The following is a 15,327-nucleotide window of genomic DNA, read 5'->3' as shown; positions in this document are numbered from 1 at the left end:
TCCAGCCGCAGCATGCAGAGGAGGTAGTGGACTGGCTCACTAAACCCTTCTTATCCTTCATCACCCAAGCAGAGACTAGTGCGCAGTCCCCAGCAGCTGCCAGAGTGGCTTATTCTGCCTCCTTTTCCACCACCAACACTCAAAGCCCAATTTTTTTGTCACTGTTTGACAGGTGCATGTCATTTCAATTTTTGACAACGAGGCCAATTCTTGCTTTCATTAAGAGTACATCAATAGGGTTACGATGTGTTGGCACTACCAACACGCCATGCCCAATTATATGTGATTCAGGCACTTCCAGGTTTTGGACACGAAAAAGTGCGCCATCGGCAGCTCACTTCTGCTATGATTTTATTATAGCGGGAGCTGATCGGCGGGTCCCGCGGACCCGCCGATCGTTTGGTACTCTGCCTTGTTTACATAGGCAGACTGTCATTCTGTGTGTGTATAGAAGACATGAATCCTGTGAAGCAGAAACACTGATCCGTGTCTTTAAGTAGAAAAAGCACCTCCCCCACAGTTAGAAAGCACTCCCTAGGCACACATTTAACCCTTTGATTGCCCCTGATGTTAATCTCTTCGCTGCCAGTGTCATTAGTACAGTGACAGTGCATATTTTTTTTAGCACTGATCACTGTAATAATGTCACTGGTCCCCAAAAAAACATCAAAAGTGTAAGTTGGGTGTCCTATTTGTCCACCTCAATATTGCAGTCCCGTTATAAGTCGCTGATCTCAGCCAAAAAAATATATATCCCATGGTTTGTGGACGCTATAACCTTTGCGCAAACCAATCAATATATGCTTATTGGGGTTTTTTTTCACCAAAAATATGTAGCAGAATATATATTGTCATAAACTTTACGTTAATTTTTAACTTTTTTTTTTTTTGGATGTGTTTTAGAGCAGAAAGTAAAAAATATTGTTTTTTTCTTTCAAAATTGTCGGTCATTCTTTGTTTCTAGCGCAAAAAATAAAAACTGCAGAGGTGATCAAATACCACCAAAAGAAAGCTCTATTTGTGGGAAAAAAGGACATCAATTTCATTTGGGTACAGCGTTGCGCAATTGTCAGTTAAAGCAACGTAGTGCCGTAACGCAAAAGTCCTGGTTATGAAGGGGGGGGGGGTAAACCTTCTAGAGCTGAAGTGGTTAAGGACTGTTCTCTATGTGGCTTTATCCACATCTGTGTATTATCAGATCTTTGTATGCTACAATTCACAAAACCATTGCTCTGAACAGGTCAGTATGACATCTTCCAATATTTGATACTTACTATCTTAAGTCCATGACAATTTGTAGAAACTCGAGCATATCGAAAAAGACGCTCTTCTTTTTCTTTACGGCTCTTGAGCCACTATGGCATTCTTCCGCCTTTTCCTTGAGGTCCCGTATGTATCGGTCCTTGAGCAATCGCCATCTTGTCATCACTTTTTTCCCTAGACATTTTGAAAGATAGGCACGATGACCGGATAGAGTTCCCAAAGCAACGCTATGTCATTTAAAGAGCACAAGTGGACTACAAGTGTCAGAATGCCAAGGAGGGGGGATGTAGGTGGACTACAGGTATCAGCATGTCAAGGGGGAGATGCAAGTGGACTAGAGGCGTCAGCATGCCAAGGATGAGATGTAGGTGGACTACAAGTGTCAGCATGTCAAGAGTGAAATGTAGGTGGACTACAGGTCTTGAATAGCCAAGGGTGAGATGTAGGTGGACTACAGATGTCAACATGCCTAGGGAGAGATGTAGGTGGACTATAAGTGTCAACATGCCAAGGGTGAGATGTAGGTGGGCTACAGGTGTCAGGATGCAAAGGGTGAGATGTAGGTACACTACAGGTGCCAGCATGATAAGGGTGAGATACAGTGCCTTGAAAAAGTATTTATACCCCTTGACATTTTCCATATTTTGTCATGGTACAACCAAAAGCGTAAATGTATTTTATTGAGATTTTATGTGATTGACCAACACAAAGTGCCACCTGATTGGTGGGAGCCCCTCATAATGGACGTTGGTGGGAGCCCCTCATAATGGATGTTGGTGGGAGCCCCTCATAATGGACGTTGGTGGGAGCCCCTCATAATGGACGTTGGTGGGAGCCCCTCATAATGCACGTTGGTGGGAGCCCCTCATAATGGATGTAACAGGTGCACAAATAAAGGAACTCAGCTCAGAGATATCAACAATAAAGTCCCCAAAAAAGATAAAAGAAATGGTGAGTTAAATCATCTGACAAACATCTTCCAAAACTGGAAATATTTGTTTTGTGTGAATTGACCCCTTAATATATCAATATGTTATCGAACAATTGACGAGAACCCACACTAGCACATACAATTCTCTGGTGGGATTTGAGGCAGTGCTAGGTACCATGCCAGAACATCTCTACAATGGAAGAACACAACGGTCACTGATACAAGGCTGACAGGTATAATTATGTAATTGATGAAAACTGTTTGGAGAGATTACCATAACACCTTGCATCATTCATTGCACTTTTTATACTATTGTATAATCAGGGTTTAAAAGATAATAAACCACAGCTTCTGAAAATATATGTATATAAAGGAGCACCGAGGTATCCAAGAGAAGAAGAAGCATCTGGATGCAGAAAGAGCCCACTGACCCATCATTGACAAAAAGGTAAACACAATTTCTAAAGAACAAAACTTGGAGGAAAGAAAAAAGAAAACATGAGGTGATCCCTAAAGTGATGACTGGTCTCTGGGGTCAACCGAGCATTTCCTTTTTTCCCCTGCTGTGAAAAATATAGTAAATACTTTGACATGACCAGACTTTTTTTGCTTGTACAGACATGTATCATCTACTTCTGCTCCTTTTGTTGGGAACCATCTATGCCCAGGAACCAGGTGAGCTGACAATCTAATATATCCGTATTAGAATTTTGAGGTTAAAAAGGAAACAAAAAGTTTAAACATTTTCTCACTGAAAATGAACATTGTATTGCTTAACCACTTGAGCTCCGGAAGGTTCACCCCCCTTCATGACCAGGCTATTTTTTATGATACGACACTGGGGGTTATTTATGAAAGGCAAATCCACTTTGCACTACAAGTGCAAACTACAATTGCAAAGTGCACTTGAAATTGCACTGAACGTGCACTTGGAAGTGCAGTCGCTGTAAATCTAAGGGGTGGATCTGAAATGAGGGGAAGCTCTGCTGATTTTATCATCCAATCATGTGCAAGCTAAAATGCTGCGTTCTATTTTACTTGCATGTCCCCCCCAGATCTACAGTGACTGCACTTCCAAGTGCAATTTCAAGTGCAGTTTGCACTTGTAGTGCAAAGTGGATTTGCCTTTCGTAAATAACCCCCACTGTCTTGCTTTAACTGTTTGTGCAACGCTTTACCCAAATAAAATGTATATCCTTTTTTTCCCACAAATAGAGTTTTCTTTTGGTGGTATTTGATCACCTCTGCGGTTTTTATTTTTTGCACTATAAACAAAAAAATATTTCTTACTTTCTGCTATAAAACACATCCAAAAAAATATGTAAAAAATCTATTTTCAATCAATTTAGGCCAATATGTAATTTAGGCCAATATGTATTCTGCTACATAATTTTGGTAAAAAAAAATTCTAATAAGCTGTTATTGATTTGTTTTGTACAAAAGTTATTGCGTCTACAAACTATGGGATAGATTTACAGAACGTTTATTTATTTTTAATTTTTTTTTACTAGTAATGGCGGTGATCAGCGACTTTTAGGGGGACTGCAACATTGCAGCAGACAAATTGGACATTAATGTCGCGTACACACGAGCTTAATGTCCATCAGAAAAAGTCCGATGGGAGGTTTTCATCGTATAATCCGACCATGTGTATGCCCCATCGGACTTTTTCCGTCGAAAGTTTCGATGGACTTAGATAGAGAACATGTTCTAAATTTTTCCGACTGAACTAATTAAACCCGCTCGTCTGTATGCTGTTCCGACGTATCAAAAATGACGCATGCTCTGAAGCAAGTACGAGACGGAGGCTATTGGCTACTGGCTATTGAACTTCCTTTTTCTAGTCCCGTCGTACTGTACGTCACCGCGTTCTGGACGGTCGGACTTTGGTGTGACTGTGTGTATGCAAGACAGCTTGAGCAGAATTCCGTTGAAACTCCCTTGGAAAAACCTTCCAATGAGTTTATTCCAACGGCAAAACCGGTCGTCTGTACAGGGCATCAGTGACACCAATACAGTGATCAGTGCTAAAAATATGCATTGTCATTGTACTGAGGACACTGGCAGGGTAGGGGTTAACATCAGGGGCGATCAAAGGGTTGAATGTGTTCCTAGAGAGTGCATTCTAACTGTGGGGGATGTACTTTTACTGTGAGAAGGCAGAGATCAGTGTTCCTGCTTAGCAGAAACACAGGATCTCTACCTCCCCTACTAACAGAACAGCGATCTGCCTTGTTTACATTAGCAGACCACAGTTCTGTGTCTCTCAGAAACGATAAGTGGGTCCCAGCGGACATCTAGTAGAATTCTAAGAAGCCTTAGATAGCAGTAAAAACTTGAGAAGGGTTCTAGTCCTAGTCCAAACATTTTGGATGGACATACACTTTAATAAAGTAAACCTTAGTATATGGAAATGTATTGTGTTAAGTAGGGATTTTTGTCATCAGAGAATAGGTACAGGAACATAACAATGCACGTAGGGGAGGGGGGTTGAGCACACCGCAGTTACTGGGTGTGGGAGGGTTCTAAAGGGGCTATAAATATCAGGAGGGTGCTACATACAGAGTGCAAAGTTCAGGGGGGTGCTAGGTACAGGGTGCAGGGATCAGTAGGGTGCTAGGTATGGAATGCAGAGTTTAACCATTTGCCACCCAGGCCAATTCTGACATTTCTCTCCTACATATAAAAATCATAATTTTTTTGCTAGAAAATTACATAGAACCACCAAAAATTATATATTTTTTTTTTAGCAAAGACCCTAGAGAATACAATGGCAGTAGTTACATCTTTTTATCTTGCACAGGAATTTGCGCAGCAATTTTTCAAACGCGTTTTTTTTTTTTTTTAAACTGTCTTGTGCTTTAAAAAAAAAACAAAACAGTAAAGTTAGCCCATTTTTTTTTTGCATAATGTGAAAGATGAAGTTATGCCAAGTAAATATATACCTAACACGTCACGCTTCAAAATTGCACACGCTCATGGAATGGCGCCAAACTTCGGTACTTAAATATCTCCATAGACGACGCTTTAAAAATTTTACACAACAAGTTTTAGAGGAGATCTAGGGCTAAAATTATTGCTCTCGGGTGGGGGGGAGTGGTCATGACGTAGGACGTCTGACGGGAGGGGAGGAGATGGAGGTGTGTTGGCTGGCCAGCGTTGAGCGGCCTTGTGTCTAAACAGACTAGCGATACGGCGGATAACAGGGAGAGGAGGGGAGCCCGGGCGCCGTTCTGTGAGACCATCGGCGCGGACAGACATCCTGGAGCTTTGGGCATGGGTATAGCGCGGTGGCACTAGCGGAGTGACGGTCCCGTTCATCCGTCTTGTCCCCCCGATCCTTCCCCCCTCCCTAGATTCAGGCAGTGTAACATACGTGCCTCCGATCAAGAACCCTCCCGTTTCGGAAACAAAGCGGAGACAGCGGTACACAAACATTCGGTGCCTGGCTGGAACGGAGACCTGACAGGCACTCCAGAGGACGACGAGCCTATGGGTTCAGGGCCGGGGGTAAGAGCTGCTCTATGATCCCAGCCTAAAAGGTAAGAGAAGAACAGAGGTCCCCCTGCAAAAGGGATGAAGAGAGGCTGAAGGTATGAATGTGTTCTTTTGGAAAATAGAGAAAGAGACTTTTTGAACACTGCTGTTGCTATATTACTGATGCTATAGCCGCTACTGTCTATACTCTGCTGTCTCTATACTGATAGCAATTGCAATACTGGTGGTACCATTTGTTCTGGCAATGTCTTATGGTGGTAATTATGCAGTAACAAAGTATTAATAGCTTAGACTCGAAGCTGTGCACTTTGGATTAAAAATATCCTCTCTGGCAGCACTGGAAAACTCCAGAGTACCCCAGAGGACCCATAGGCCACCATCTTCCTAAACCATTGTGTAGGAATATAAATTAATCTCAGGGTACGGAAAATACTATGAGTAGAGCTGCAACTAAAACCGGGAAGGGGGGGCACCCAAGACTCCAAAAGACAACACTACAGGGAGCACCTCCACTGGGAGTACAATCAAGCAATATATGACCTGGGGAGGCAGCCCGGGAAACACCCACCCTGAGACCCAAAAGTTAACCATGGCGGATAAAAAGATGGGGGGGAATGGAAAGGGAGCCCAGACACCTGATCATTCCAGAGACGAGCTATCAGCTGAGAACACTCTAGAAACAACTAGATTGGAAGAAAATAGACAGGATACACAATTCCCCTAGAAGAACGAAATTTTAGAAATGTTTAAATCACTTGAAACCGCAATTAAATTGGAAATAAATGGTCTGAGGACAGACCTGGGGAATATACTGGCCAGAGTTGAGAAAACAGAAGTTACAATAGACAAACAAGAGCGGGCCCTCTCTGACTTAAAAGAGCAACTCAAAATTATTCAACAAAATCAAATAAGAATCTGCTACAGAATAGAGGACCAGGAAAACAGAAATCGTAGACAAAATCTGAGAATCCAAGGGGTACCGGAAATGAGGGGTGAAGATTTGAGGAAGACCATTGTGGATATTTTCAGTCCTATCTTGGAATTGGGAGGAGGAGATTTTCCAAAAATTGAGCGGGTTCACCGGATAGGAAGGCTCGATACTAGACGAACGGAAAGAAGCCGGTACATTATAGTGAGGTTCAGATTTTACGAAGATAAAGAAAACCTATGGGTAAAATTTAGAGGGAGAACCCCGCTTCAATATGAGGAAGCAAGGATATTAGTATTCGCTAATTTAGCTAAAGACACTCTGGTAAGAAGGCGTCATCTTAAGCCCCTTTTGGAACAAATGATAAAGCAAAATATAAAATATACATGGGGGTTCCCGGCCTGTTTGCTAGGAAGCAAAGACGGCAAAACAGCAAGACTCAGATTCCCAGATGAACTGGAGGAATTCTGCGGGAAGTTGGGTATCCAGGTCCATTCGTTCCTGGACTGGTCCAATGAACAGTGGGTAGATTTAAGAATGGGGTTCATGTAAAATACTTCGGGGGTGGGGGTGGCACTGGGTGGTGGTGGGGGGGAGGGGGAGGGGGAAAATATGGAGAGATGAAATCCACTAAAGTAAAAGAGCTGTTTGGAGCTGGTCAGCCCACCGGGTCACCGGGCCAAGGGTGACTTGCTGGGAAACACACCGAGAGCTCCACCCTTTGAGGTGGTGACCGAGAGAGGATCACGTTATGCGAGTTCCTCAAAGGTCTAAGGGTCCAATAGGGACCAAAGGGGGGGAGGGGGGGAGGAGGGCAGAGAGGGGGGAAATAGGGGTGTGGGGATTTGGGGGGATGGGGGTGGGAAAGGGAAGGGGGGATATCCTTGCCACAAAATTAAGATGGGGAATCTCTCCAAGGTCAAAAGAAAGAGGTGGTATTCATTAGAGCAGAATGATAGCTAGGTCCACATTAAAATTTATAACGTACAATGTCAGAGGCCTAAACATGATTAAAAAACGAAGAAATATTTTTAATGAGCTTAAAATAATAGGCCCTGACGTGGTCTTTCTCCAGGAGACACATATCTCACAACAATCTAAGTTAAGACTGTACTCAAGTGATTTCCCGTTCTGGTATCAAGGCGACACCATCTCAAGTAGAACTCGAGGGGTGGCCATTGGGTTTGCAAAAAGAACAAGTTTTGTGCTGGAGGATAGATTGGTGAACCCGGAGGGTAGATTCCTTTTTCTTAGAGGCAGATTAAACGAAGGGGAATACACCCTGGCTAATATTTACGCACCTAATAAAAACTCAATGAAATATTTTCAGTACATTCTGGGGAAATTAATGGAGTTTAGGAAAGGGCATTTGATTTTGATGGGGAATCTTAACTTCTGTATGGACCCAAGAATGGACAGTACGGCCCGTGCGCAGGAGATGAACAATAGTCAATTAAAGGTGGTGAAACAAAAACTATCCATGTATCAATTGGTAGACATTTGGAGGGTCCAACACCCAAGTAGACGGGACTATACGTTCTATTCTCCTGTGCACGGTTCTTACTCTCGGATTGACGTTGGCTTTATAGAACATAGGGAAATAGATGAGGTTGTGGATTCCAAGATTGGCAACGTAACCTTTTCAGATCATGCCCCTATGATCATGGAAATGATAATAGGTGGAGATGTGGGGATCCGGGGTCAGTGGTGTCTTAACGAGGAATTGATACGGGAGGAGGAGGGCTATGCCTCAATTAGAAAGGAACTGGAGAATTACTTCTCAGTAAATGATAATGGGGAACTATCAGGGTCCACATTATGGGAGGCACATAAAGGCTATATTAGAGGGGTCCTAATTGAGATGGGGGCTAGGAAGAAAAGAGAGAAATGGGACGGAATCCTAAATCTAACAGGGGAGGTAGATAAGCTGGAACAGGAACATAAAAAACAATCGGGTCAGCAACCCTGTGAGGTATACCAACAGTTGATAACTAAAAGGACAGAGTTGAAAAAGGCACTGGAGCTGGAATCAAGAATAGCATACAGTAGGTTTATAAGGGACAGATATCGCTGGGGAAATAAACCAAGTAAATTCCTGGCAAAAATGGTACAAAAAAAGAAAACTAGAAATTTTATTGAGAAAATTCAGACTAAAGATGGTCATTTGGAATATTCATCTAGAAAGATAGCTGAAATTTATAAGAACTACTATCAAGGCTTGTACTTAGTCAACATACATGATCCCCAATCTAAAAATAGGAGAGAGAAAAATAATAATTACTTGAAGAAAGCTAAGCTACCCATAATTTCAGACTCAGCCAGGGAACTCTTGGAGGCGCCAATTTCGGAAGATGAAATTAGAAAGGCGCTAACAGGAGGGGCCTCCGGGAAAAGTCCTGGCCCGGACGGGCTCACATTGTTTTATTATAAAAAATTTAAAGAGATACTAGTCCCAAGGCTTTGCCATTACATGAATGGGTTTGGAGATAGCTATGAGATGAGCAGAGATGCCCTTCAGGCTTCCATCGCAATCATTTTGAAGGAGGGTAAGGAGAAAACACTTTGTTCAAGCTATCGTCCTATCTCTCTTCTCAACACCGACACAAAACTGTATGCGAAGGTCCTGGCAGAGAGGCTAAAGGAGTTTATGAAAAAATAAATAAATAAAATTATTGCTCTCACTCTAACGTTCGTGGTGACACTTCACATGTGTGGTTTGAACACCGTTTTCATATGTGGGCAGGACTTACGTATGCGTTCGCTTCTGTATGTGAACACACGGGGACAGGGGTGCTTTACATTTTTTTTTTTTTATTGTTAATTTTACTTTTTTTTTTTAGTTTGATGCTTTAAAAAAAAAAAAAAAATGTGACCATTATTATTCCTATTAGAAGGAATGTAAACATCCCTTCTAATAGGAATATGGCATGATCGGTCCACTTTACAGTGAGATATGGGGTCAATAAGACTCCACATCTCACCTTTAGGCTAGGAAGCCTATAATAAAAAAAAAAAAAAAAAAAAAAAAGATCTCGGCTACCCGGCGCCGTTTGTTTGAATGCAGAGGCCGGGCGTGACATCATAACATCGCGCCCGGCCTCCAAATGATCATAGAGACTCCGGCAACCATCTGATCCCCCAGAAATCTCTATGGTAAACATCCGGGGCCGGCTGATCCGGTCTCCGACTCACCAATGGAAGTGCTGAGTCGGTAAAAGCACCGGAGGGTGGCGGGAGGGGGGGACATCCCCTCTCGCCTCCAGTAAGAACGGTCAAGCGGTGGAACAGCCACTATGATCATTCTTATAGTGTAGGCAATCGGCGGTTGAAAAAGCCGATATCTGAACGATGCCTGTAGCTGCAGGCATCATTAAGATATACCCGCTCAAAATCAAGGACGCATATGACGTACGGTGGGCGGGAAGTTGTTAACAGGGTGCTAGGTACCAGGTGCAAGGTTCAACAGGGTGCTAGGTATGGGATGCAGAGTTTAACAGGGTGCTAGGTACAAGTTGCAGAGATCAGGTGGGTGCTAGGTATAGGATGCAGGGTTCTGGAGGGTGCTAGGTACAGGGTTCTGGAGGGGGCTGTGTACAGGGTGCAGAGTTCCACCGCTGAATCCCCATTCCTCACAGGATTGTCTTCCCCCACCCAGCACAGGCCCCCTTCCACCTTCCTGTACAAATACCACACTAAATGCTTTTAATTTCTCCCCCCCAAAATCTCCCCTCCCAACACAGACTTCAGATACAGCGTGGCTTGGTGCAGGGTGGGAGATGCCCTTCCTCCCAGGCTCCTCCTCAAGACCTGTCATAAGACAGGTCAGAGCTGAGGAGGAGCCTAGCGAAAGATTCCCCAGCTCAAGTGTGATAAGTGGTGGTGAGAGATGCTGCGGGTGCGGAAAATCACAACAGGGCAACGCCTTGATACATTAGTACACCAGCTGTGCCTGGGGAGGGTTCAGTGCAGTGGTCTGAACAGGATTGCTGTCACTTCTAAATACAGAAGCCTAGCTTCTGTGCATAGAAGTGATAGTAGTGAGTGGAAAGCACAGGGCCAGCGCCGAAGGTGGCAGAACTCTAGGCAGGTGCATTAAGGCAATGAATAGTGTTTAGGAGGCCTTAATCAAACACAGAAAAATACTGAAACACACAGATCCATTGTTCCAATCAAGGCTGGCCTCCTACACATGGACAACCTGGGTGTCAGCCTTTACAGTCGGGCCCTTTTGGAAATAAAAGAAAAAAATACTGCAAGAAGAGCTCATTTTTCTATTTTTGATAATCAAGGTGTTGACTGCATACTGTAATGTCTCCAACAAAAAAACAGACTTTCCTGATGCATTTCACCAATCTTACTTTAAACATCATGATTTGGTAAATACATTCCATGTTTAAAAAGTACACAACTAAAAGTATTTGTATAAAAGGGGGTTAGCTCAGGCTGTAGGTCTGGTCTTGCCTGCAGCAATGAAAATTCAAACCTACTTGTAAACCATCTTAACGTTTTAAATGTATTTTTTCTTAAGATGATTGCTCTCAAGATGACTCGATGTCTCAAGATGAAATAGAGGATCGAAATGGCGAAGAGAATTACTGTGACATGCCTGATACCCTGGAGACAACCCATTTAAATGACTGCCAGTTGAGGAAATGCCACAATGTCTCTATAGAAATAAATAAAAGATTTGGTGATGTTTGGCCAGACAAAAGTACTTGCTACTATCAAGCTTTCAACTGTCTCACAACCTTTACGCAGGCTCAGGTTAGAGAAAATCTTACAGAAGTTTTTTCCCCTCAATTTTTATTAGACACAGAACGATATAAAATAGATAGGTGGGAGGATGAGGTGACATATAAGAGGGCACAGAGGATGGGTGGCAGCACAAAAATAGAAACCAATCTGCAACATTTTACAACCCAGACTAAAAGCCACTTTTGTGACTATAAGATCATTTCAGGATAAGCAAACACAGTAAATTGATGGTTAACCCAAAGGTGATTTTAAATATGGAGAACCTACTAGGTTTAGTTAGGCCTTGGCTTCTCATATGTCATTTCTGCAAGTTTTTAAAGAGCATGCTTGATAAAGTTTTGTGATATTATGGCTAAAATATGTCCTCACCTAATATTTCCACCTTATTGTCTCTTCTCATTAGTGACCATGGTTCTTAATCATTGTTCATCCCACAGTAGGTTGCAAACCAGAAATTGGAATTTAGCTATAAACAAGACTTTATGAATAGTGATGGGTGAATCTGCCTGGGTTCAATTTGCCAAGGTTTCACCAAATCATGCTAGAAATTCAGCAAACCTGAACTAAGAGGTGATTCCTTTTGAAAGGCAAATATTGTTAAATTCTGGCCATTTTTAAGACTAATAATTTCTGTGCAAAAAGCATAGGAAGCTCAACACTGCCATGGAGGACATGTACCAATGCATGTTTTTAAATGCTATATGGAAGGGAGAATATCTTTTCATTCAGCTTGAAGAGCAACATTGAGAACTTGACAACGTATACTGACATATTTTGTTGTGAATTTTATTTTAAAATTAGCTTCACTTTCATACAACAGAACCCATTCTGATTTATTCCAGTTTAAAAAAAAAAGCTTTTTTCAGATAACTTGCAGTTACCTATGCTTTTTCTTCAAATGGCAATATGCCAACTTTGACCAGCAAATAATAATTGGCCCGTAATTTGCTGTGACTGTCCTTCATCTGTCCTGTATTAATTACTATCAAGGATTCATTAAGAATTAGGAGACTGCAGATATATAGCAGGATAAAAATGTCCAGCAGCAGGAAAATTATAAATAGCAACACTTGGCCCAGATTTACCAAAGATAAAAAGTACAAGCTGCATTTTTATTATAAGAATTGGGATATTGTGAGCATATAGCAGTGTAAAAATGGTCAGCAACAGGGCAGGTTTATTTAGGAATCATAGGCTTAACTGCTGTATGCCTAAATGTTTTATTACCTATGGGAACAGGGGTGGGTGGTGGGGGGGTGCATGTTAAATGTGAGCCATATTAATGTAAGATATTTTAGGTCTTTCTGTTCTTCCACAGATTTTATGTTTCCTTTCAATAGAGCTGTGGGATACTCCAGAACGCTGGCAGTAATAATAGGACACTCTTCACTTGTGCAGCTACTTCTTAGGACAGTCCCTTTAACAGCAGCTCAGGAAATGGAGAGCACTAGAATACCATAAGCAATGTTCAAGGCCAGGCAAGCCTTAGTATTAGTGCACCAGGGGTTAACAGCAACAACAGTCACCCAGATCCTGCTCTCAGGTCTGTATTCCTTAGGTACTGGGATGCCTACCTGCTGTGTTAGGTAGACATTTCCTTAGTGGACTCTCCAGACCAAATCCTAGGTGCAAATCCCCCTTTTTTAGCTTCAGATGTTCTTAGTAAATAGGCCCCTCAGCTTTTGCATAGCTGGGACCTCAATGAACTCTTGGTAAATGTCAGCTGGGCTGTCTGAGAGGGCAATAGCCCTCCAGGTTGGGAATTTCTCCTGGACAAGACCTAGCCTTCCCCAGATTATTTATGTGCTTTGCAGCCACCTATTGGTCACGCCTCTACAGGGATTGTCTGAGACCCCAAACATATTCAGGTTACTCCTTCGATCTGCTCCACTGTTATGTTCTGGAACTCTCCAGAAGGAAGGGAGGGGCCAACAAGCTTGCAGGCTATGGGACCCTGATCACTTAACTGATTACAGAGGAGTTCAAAAAGAACAACATTTAACTGACAGCATAGCATCTAACTAGGAGCGTACTACATCATACAGAGGTGTGCTGCAAACAAAAATAGCTTAAAGAACAGATGGTCAGGAAATTCTCTAATCAACTTAACATATAAAAACACACCAAGGAAATACAAACTCTAAAATACCACTCCTGAAACAAAGGCCATTTTTTTTAAAGGAAGCTTTGCACAAAAAAAATTGCTATGGGCAGGACAGCAGATAAAAGTGACTGTTGACCTCAAATCGTCTACAAGATAACATGAAAGACAAAAAAGGCAGGAATGGGTTATTTGGTGTAGGGGCTAGCACTCTGAATCAAAGAACAGTTTCCCGGCTGACCCTAATCTCTCCCTATGCAGTTTATTAGCTTTCTCTATGCTTTCCCTGCAGCAGCTTCAAATTTACCATGGCTGCTCTGTGCCCCCATATAATAGTGAGGGGACTGATTTATCCAAAATGCCCCTTATTGGCCCTTATAGTTCAAAAGCCATTATGGTTAAAAAAAACTCTCCTAAGTGAATCACAAACGCATACAATTCACCTCAAACCCATGGAACATAAACATGAATCTTATCCCCATTTCTGTGCTTTTATCGTTTTTTTGTTATTGGTCTGTCACAAAATGTTCTGTCATAGAATTGCTTTCAATTTCAATGCTTTTTAAAATATTCAGGTGAAGTTCAAGTGATTTTTTTAATAACATATGGGGTTATCAAAAAAGTTCATCAAATAACGGATATACTGTATACAGTAATTGAAAGGAATCTGACCCTTTTGCTTCAAAATTTTGAGTTAATTTCCCCTTAGGAAAGGTCAATGACATTATCCTACATTTTCTCACAGTCTCCTAATCGGAATGCATTTGTTAAAGGAATGCTCCAAAGTGTGAAACTCAGTTAAAAGGAAACTTTTACCTTGGTTCTTCAAGCATGTGCTGACATATTTGTTGCTACTTAGCCCTAAACATCAAGCTAAGGTCATATATATATGGAGGGATTCTATAAACATATTTGTCACCCCTTAGACGTTTGTGGACACCTGACCATCACACGTGAGCCCCCTATTTGCAGCTACAACAACCTTCACTTTTCTGAGTAGGCTTTCCACAACATTTAGGGGTGTGTCTGTTGGAATTTCTGTCCATTCAGGAAAAAGAATGTTGTGTGCTCAATACTGACATTGGATGAGAAGATCTGGCTCTTCATCAGTGGTCCGATTCTTCACAGAAGCATTTAATAGGGTTGATTTCAAGGTTCTGTACAGCACTCTCAAGTTTCTCTATGCCAACCTAGCCAAACCATGTCATTGTGTCTTTATGGAGCTGGCTTTGTGCACAGGGCACAGTCATATTGGAATTGTTGCTACAAAATTGAAAGCACACAATTGCCAACAATGTATGCTGTAGTATTAACAATACTCTTCACTTAATCATTTAAAGGGGTATTTTCATACTCTTGGCAATATTTAAGGTTTGATGGTCAGTTGTCCTCAAACTTTTGGTCATATAGAGTATAATTGATTGTTAACAATGTTGTTTTTTTTTTTCTTTTTGGCATAATTGGTTCAGTAATGATGTGTTTACATGAACTGATAATATTCATTATCCTTTTCCACTTCTTCTATAGCACTCCTGCAGGTGCCGCAGAGGGAACCTGAGTTCAGTTTCTAATCTGTGGGCCAATAATCAGATCAGATGTGTTGCACAGAGAGCATGTCCAATCCAGAATTATGCATGGATTGGTGTGTGGAAACCTGCCAATGTAAGTGACAGTTTACATTATCATACTATAAGAAAAGCTACTCAATCTCTCTGTTACGGAGAGGAGGAACAAAAGGAATCAAAAGGCTTTCTAATTAAAACACTTGAAAGGATGAACATTATCCTTAAAATCCCCAAAAAACAAGAAATTAATTTGGTACTGAAAGGCAACCTACAGGCAGGACACAAC

General features: G+C 41.9%; 1 protein-coding gene across 1 annotated transcript in view; it reads left to right on the top strand.

Annotated features, from left to right (window-relative positions):
* The first annotated feature begins 2,585 nt into the window (after window positions 1–2,585).
* Window positions 2,586–15,327, top strand: part of LOC141105367 (proteoglycan 3-like) — a 39,505-nt gene continuing 26,763 nt past the window's right edge. The window contains exon 1 of the mRNA XM_073595233.1: window positions 2,586–2,642. The gene's annotated coding sequence lies outside the window, so the exon portion shown is untranslated. The remainder of the gene's footprint in view (window positions 2,643–15,327) is intronic.

This window comes from Aquarana catesbeiana, linkage group LG08, assembly GCF_042186555.1.
Source record: "Aquarana catesbeiana isolate 2022-GZ linkage group LG08, ASM4218655v1, whole genome shotgun sequence".
Classification (NCBI taxonomy): Eukaryota; Metazoa; Chordata; class Amphibia; order Anura; family Ranidae; genus Aquarana; species Aquarana catesbeiana.
The sequence above is the reverse complement of the archived record's forward strand: the minus strand, read 5'-3'. Positions and strand labels throughout refer to the sequence as shown.